A 6,221-nucleotide genomic window follows, 5' to 3' on the forward strand; every position below is an offset into this window, starting at 1 on the left:
TTTGTGTTGTTCATTCTACTGTATCTCCATAGACCTCTTGAACCCAGCTCTACAATGTGTTCCTTGTATCTTACCACCAGGTGGCGCTCTGCCGTCGGTCTTGCTCTCTGTCCGCCCTTCCTCGCCTACAACCGTAATTTTGCACTAATGTTCAGTTGCTCGCTGATTTTTGTTTTTCTGTACTTGTAAATGTGACGTGTACATAAAGCAGTGATGTGCAGACCGGAGGCGGCCGCTCCGTGCCCCGGGGACCTTACACACGGGACAGAATTGGGACGTGCGGACGTTACAGCTATCCCTATGGGGCTTGAATATAAGAACATCTTGCGCAATTGTTGCCGATTTTAACCTACAGGAGGTGTAATAATGCAGTTAGAGCCTGCGAAGAAAGTGCAAGCTGTTCCACAGGAACACATTCCGCAGTTAAAAGCGCTACACAATCCGCTCTAATAAAAACTCCGTCCCGTGTGAGAGGTCCCTGGAACGGCGACCGGCCGCCTCGTGCCGTGAGCGATTCCGTGTAAAGTGAGATCTGTGATGATATAAACATGATCCGAATATAATGATATTAAAAGACGACTACATTCCAGGGTGCCGTGTGCTTATGTCAGCTCCTGCACAAGGGGGCGCTGCTGAGTACCTGTGCTGTGCATGTTTCACGGAGCGGCTCAGTCAGGATGGGCGCGGTATTTCCTGACGCGCTGCTGTGTCGCCGCCGAAACGACCTTATGTGTCTCCTGCAGGAGCCGAAGAGCGAGGAAACAAGCAATGCAGAATAGAGACTGGGAGCAGAGAGATGGTAAATCCTGGAACTTAGCTCCGCCCCTGCCCCCGTTCACTGCAAATAGCGGAGTTCTTCCAGACTCCTCCCCCTGCAGAGAGGGACGCCGTATATTGTCCGGGTGTGAAACCGATATACGGTGGTCTGAATAAGCCCTTAGACCCATAGCATTTTTATTTTCCGGCAGCGGGGCTCTGTGGGGGTTTGTTCTTTTGCAGGAAGAGTTTTTATCTACTTTTTTTAAAGTTTTTTTTAATTTATTTATACACCTTTTTGTGGTACCTGTGACTTTTGGGTTGCTTTTTATGTTTTTGGGTAGGTAAACAATAGAAAAATAGCAATTCTGGTATTAGTTTTTTAAATTATCTTCCGTCGTTCACCATGTGTGAGATTATAGCACAATGTTGTCACGGTTTGGGTCATTATTAGAGATGAGCGAGCACCAAAATGCTCGGGTGCTCGTTACTCGGGACGAAATTATCGCGATGCTCGAGGGTTCGTTTCGAATAACGAACCCCATTGAAGTCAATGGGCGACCCGAGCATTTTTGTATTTCGCCGATGCTCGCTAAGGTTTTCATGTGTGAAAATCTGGGCAATTCAAGAAAGTGATGGAAACGACACAGCAACGGATAGGGCAGGCGAGGGGCTACATGTTGGGCTGCATCTCAAGTTCACAGGTCCCACTATTAAGCCACAATAGCGGCAAGAGTGGCCCCCCCCCCCCCCTCCCAACAACTCTTACTTCTGAAAAGCCCTCATTAGCAATGGATACCTTAGCTAAGCACCACACTACCTCCAACAAAGCACAATCACTGCCTGCATGACACTCTGCTGCCACTTCTCCTGGGTTACATGCTGCCCAACCCCCCCTGCACGACCCAGTGTCCACAGCGCACACAAAAGTGTCCCTGCGCAGCCTTCAGCTGCCCTCATGCCACACCACCCTCATGTCTATTTATAAGTGCGTCTGCCATGACGAGGAACCGCAGGCACACACTGCAGAGGGTTGGCACGGCTAGGCAGCGACCCTCTTTAAAAGGGGCGGGGCGATAGCCCACAATGCTGTACAGAAGCAATGAGAAATAGAATCCTGTGCCACCGCCATCAGGAGCTGCACACGTGGGCATAGCAATGGGGAACCTATGTGCCACACACTATTCATTCTGTCAAGGTGTCTGCATGCCCCAGTCAGACCGCGGTTTTTAATTCATAGACACAGGCAGGTACAACTCCCTATTGTGAAGTCCCTGTGGACCGACAGCATGGGTGGGTGCCAGGAAGCCACCGACGGTACATAGAAATATCCCATTGCATTGCCCAACACAGCTGAGGTAGTAATGTCGTGCTTAATGCAGGTGGGCTTCGGCCCACACTGCATGCCCCAGTCTGACTGGGGTTCTTTAGATGTGGAAACAGATGCATTTATAATTCTCTGTGGACCCACTGCCTGGGTGGGTGCCAGGAAGCCACCGGCGGTACATAGAAATATCCCATTGCATTGCCCAACACAGCTGAGGTAACGTCAGCTGTAATGCAGGTGGGCTAAAAATTCATTTGATTACACTGTAGGCGAGGGCCCACAAAAATTGCTGTATCAACAGTACTAATGTACATCCCAAAAATTGGCCATGCCCAACCAAGAGGGCAGGTGAAACCCATTAATCGCTTTGGTTAATGTGGCTTAAGTGGTAACTAGGCCTGGAGGCAGCCCAGTTTAACGAAAAATTGGTTCAAGTTAAAGTTTCAACGCTTTTAAGAGCATTGAAACGTATAAAAATTGTTTAGAAAAATTATATGAGTGAGCCTTGTGGCCCTAAGAAAAATTGCCCGTTCAGCGTGATTATGTGAGGTTTCAGGAGGAGGAGCAGGAGGAGGAGGAGGAATATTAGACACAGATTGATGAAGCAGAAATGTCCCCGTTTTGGATGGTGAGAGAGAACGTAGCTTCCATCCGCGGGTGCAGCCTACGTATTGCTTACGTATCCTTGCTGTCCGCTGGTGGAGAAGAGAAGTCTGGGGAAATCCAGGCTTTGTTCATCTTGATGAGTGTAAGCCTGTCGGCACTGTCGGTTGACAAGCGGGTACGCTTATCTGTGATGATTCCCCCAGCCGCACTAAACACCCTCTCTGACAAGACGCTAGCCGCAGGACAAGCAAGCACCTCCAGGGCATACAGCGCGAGTTCAGGCCACGTGTCCAGCTTCGACACCTAGTAGTTGTAGGTGGCAGAGGCGTCACGGAGGACGGTCATGTGATCGGCTACGTACTCCTTCACCATCCTTTTACAGTGTTCCCGCCGACTCAGCCTTGACTGGGGAGCGGTGACACAGTCTTGCTGGGGAGCCATAAAGCTGGCAAAGGCCTTGGAGAATGTTCCCCTGCCTGCGCTGTACATGCTGCCTGATCTCTGCGCCTCCCCTGCTACCTGGCCCTCGGAACTGCGCCTTCTGCCACTAGCGCTGTCGGATGGGAAGTTTACCATCAGTTTGTCCACCAGCGCCCTGTGGTATAGCATCATTCTCGAACCCCTTTCCTCTTCAGGAATGAGAGTGCAAAGGCTATCCTTATACCGTGGATCGAGCAGTGTGTACACCCAGTAATCCGTAGTGGCCAGAATGCGTGTAACGCGAGGGTCACGAGAAAGGCATCCTAACATGAAGTCAGCCATGTGTGCCAGGGTACCTGTACGCAACACATGGCTGTCTTCACTAGGAAGATCACTTTCAGGATCCTCCTCTTCCTCCTCCTCAGGCCATACACGCTGAAAGGATGACAGGCAAGCAGCATGGGTACCGTCAGCAGTGGGCCAAGCTGTCTCTTCCCCCTCCTCCTCATGCTCCTCCTCCTCCTCCTCAACGCGCTGAGATATAGACAGGAGGGTGCTCTGACTATCCAGCGACATACTGTCTTCCCCCGGCTCTTTTTCCGAGCGCAAAGCGTCTGCCTTTATGCTTGGCAGGGAACTTCTCAAGATGCATAGCAGAGGAATGGTGACGCTAATGATTGCAGCATCGCCGCTCACCACCTGGGTAGACTCCTCAAATTTTCCAAGGACCTGGCAGATGGCTGCCAACCAGGCCCACTCTTCTGTAAATAATTGAGGAGGCTGACTCCCACTACGCCGCCCATGTTGGAGTTGGTATTCCACTATAGCTCTACACTGCTCATAGAGCCTGGCCAACATGTGGAGCGTAGAGTTCCACTGTGTGGGCACGTCGCACAGCAGTCGGTGCACTGGCAGATTAAACCGATGTTGCAGGGTCCGCAGGGTGGCAGCGTGCGTGTGTGATTTGCGGAAATGTGCGCAGAGCTGGCGCACCTTTCCGAGCAGGTATGACAAGTGGGGGTAGCTTTTCAGAAAGCGCTGAACCACCAAATTAAACACATGGGCCAGGCATGGCACGTGCGTGAGGCTGCCGAGCTGCAGAGCCGCCACCAGCTTACGGCCGTTGTCACACACGACCATGCCTGGTTGGAGGCTCAGCGGCGCAAGCCAGCGGTCGGTCTGCTCTGTCAGACCCTGCAGCAGTTCGTGGGCCGTGTGCCTCTTCTCTCCTAAGCTGAGTAGTTTCAGCACGGCCTGCTGACGCTTGCCCACCGCTGTGCTGCCACGCCACGCGACACCGACTGCTGGCGACGTGCTGCTGCTGACACATCTTGATTGCGAGACAGAGGTTGCGTAGGAGGAGGAGGAGGAGGGTGGTTTAGTGGAGGAAGCATACACCCCCGCAGATACCACCACCGAGCTGGGGCACGCAATTCGGGGGGTGGGTAGGACGTGAGCGGTCCCAGGCTCTGACTCTGTCCCAGCCTCCACTAAATTCACCCAATGTGCCGTCAGGGAGATATAGTGGCCCTGCCCGCCTGTGCTTGTCCACGTGTCTGTTGTTAAGTGGACCTTGGCAGTAACCGCGTTGGTGAGGGCGCGTACAATGTTGCGGGAGACGTGGTCGTGCAGGCCTGGGACGGCACATCAGGAAAAGTAGTGGCGACTGGGAACCGAGTAGCGCGGGGCCGCCGCCGCCATCATGCTTTTGAAAGCCTCCGTTTCCACAAGCCTATACGGCAGCATCTCTAGGCTGATCAATTTTGCAATGTGCACGTTTAACGCTTGAGCGTGCGGGTGCGTGGCGGCGTACTTGCGCTTGCGCTCAAACTGTGGCGCTAGCGACGTCTGGACGCTAGCTGAGAGACATTGCTGGATGGGGCCGAGGACAGCGGAGGTGAGGGTGTTGGGTGCAGGCCAGGAGACGGTAGTGCCTGTGTCCTCAGAGGGGGGTTGGATCTCAGTGGCAGGTTGGGGCACAGGGGGAGAGGCAGTGGTGCAAACCGGAGGCGGTGAACGGGCATCGTCCCACCTTGTGGGGTGCTTGGCCATCATATGCCTGCGCATGCTGTTGGTGGTGCCTCCCCAGCTGATCTTGGCGCGACAAAGGTTGCACACCACTGTTCGTCGGTCGTCAGGCGTCTCTGTGAAAAACTGCCACACCGTAGAGCACCTTGACCTGTGCAGGGTGGCATGGCGCGAGGGGGCGCTTTGGGAAACAGTTGGTGGATTATTCGGTCTGGCCCTGCCTCTACCCCTGGCCACCGCACTGGCTCGGCCTGTGCCCACACCCTGACTTGGGCCTCCGCGTCCTCGCCCGCGTCCACGTCCTATAGGCCTACATCTAACCCTCAGCATGGTGTATTACCAGTGATTTGATTTCCCAGGCAGGAAATAAATTGGCGCAAGCCTGCTGTTAAACGTAGCTGGCTGCGTATGATTTGTTTACTATCTCCACCCACCACACACGTACACAGAACGCTGAGGACTGACAGAGGCAGGGCACATAAAATTTTTCCCTCTTTTTAAAAAGAAAAGGCCCACTGACTATATTCAATCAGATAAGAAATCTGTTTCACAGAAATGCAGTTATAGGAAGTGCAGCACAGCGGAGACTTTTCCCAGGCAGGAAATAAATTGGCGCAAGCCTGCAGGACAAATTGAATGTTTCCCTTTTTGGGAAACGGAGGGCCCACTGACTATATTCAATCAGATAAGATATGTGTTGCACAGAAATGCAGTTATATGAAGTGCAGCAGAGCGGTTACTTTTCACAGGCAGGAAATAAATTGGCGCAAGCCTGCAGGACAAATACAATTTTTCCCTTTTTTGGAAACGGAGGGCCCACTGACTATATTCAATCAATAATATATGTCTTCTGGCCCTGCCTACACAATTCTCTCCCTGTAGTATTACTGCAAGGCGCAATGCTCTGCAGACAGCCGATTTTGAAAAGAAAAAAATATGCAACACTGCTAACAGCAGCCTGCACAGTACTGCACACGGATAGATGTGGCCCTAAGAAGGACCGTTGGGGTTCTTGAAGCCTACACTCACTCCTAACACTCTCCCTACCTAAGCAGCACTTCTGTCCCTGTAGTATTACTGCAAG

This window comes from Eleutherodactylus coqui, chromosome 1 (assembly GCF_035609145.1).
Source record: "Eleutherodactylus coqui strain aEleCoq1 chromosome 1, aEleCoq1.hap1, whole genome shotgun sequence".
NCBI classification, from domain to species: Eukaryota; Metazoa; Chordata; class Amphibia; order Anura; family Eleutherodactylidae; genus Eleutherodactylus; species Eleutherodactylus coqui.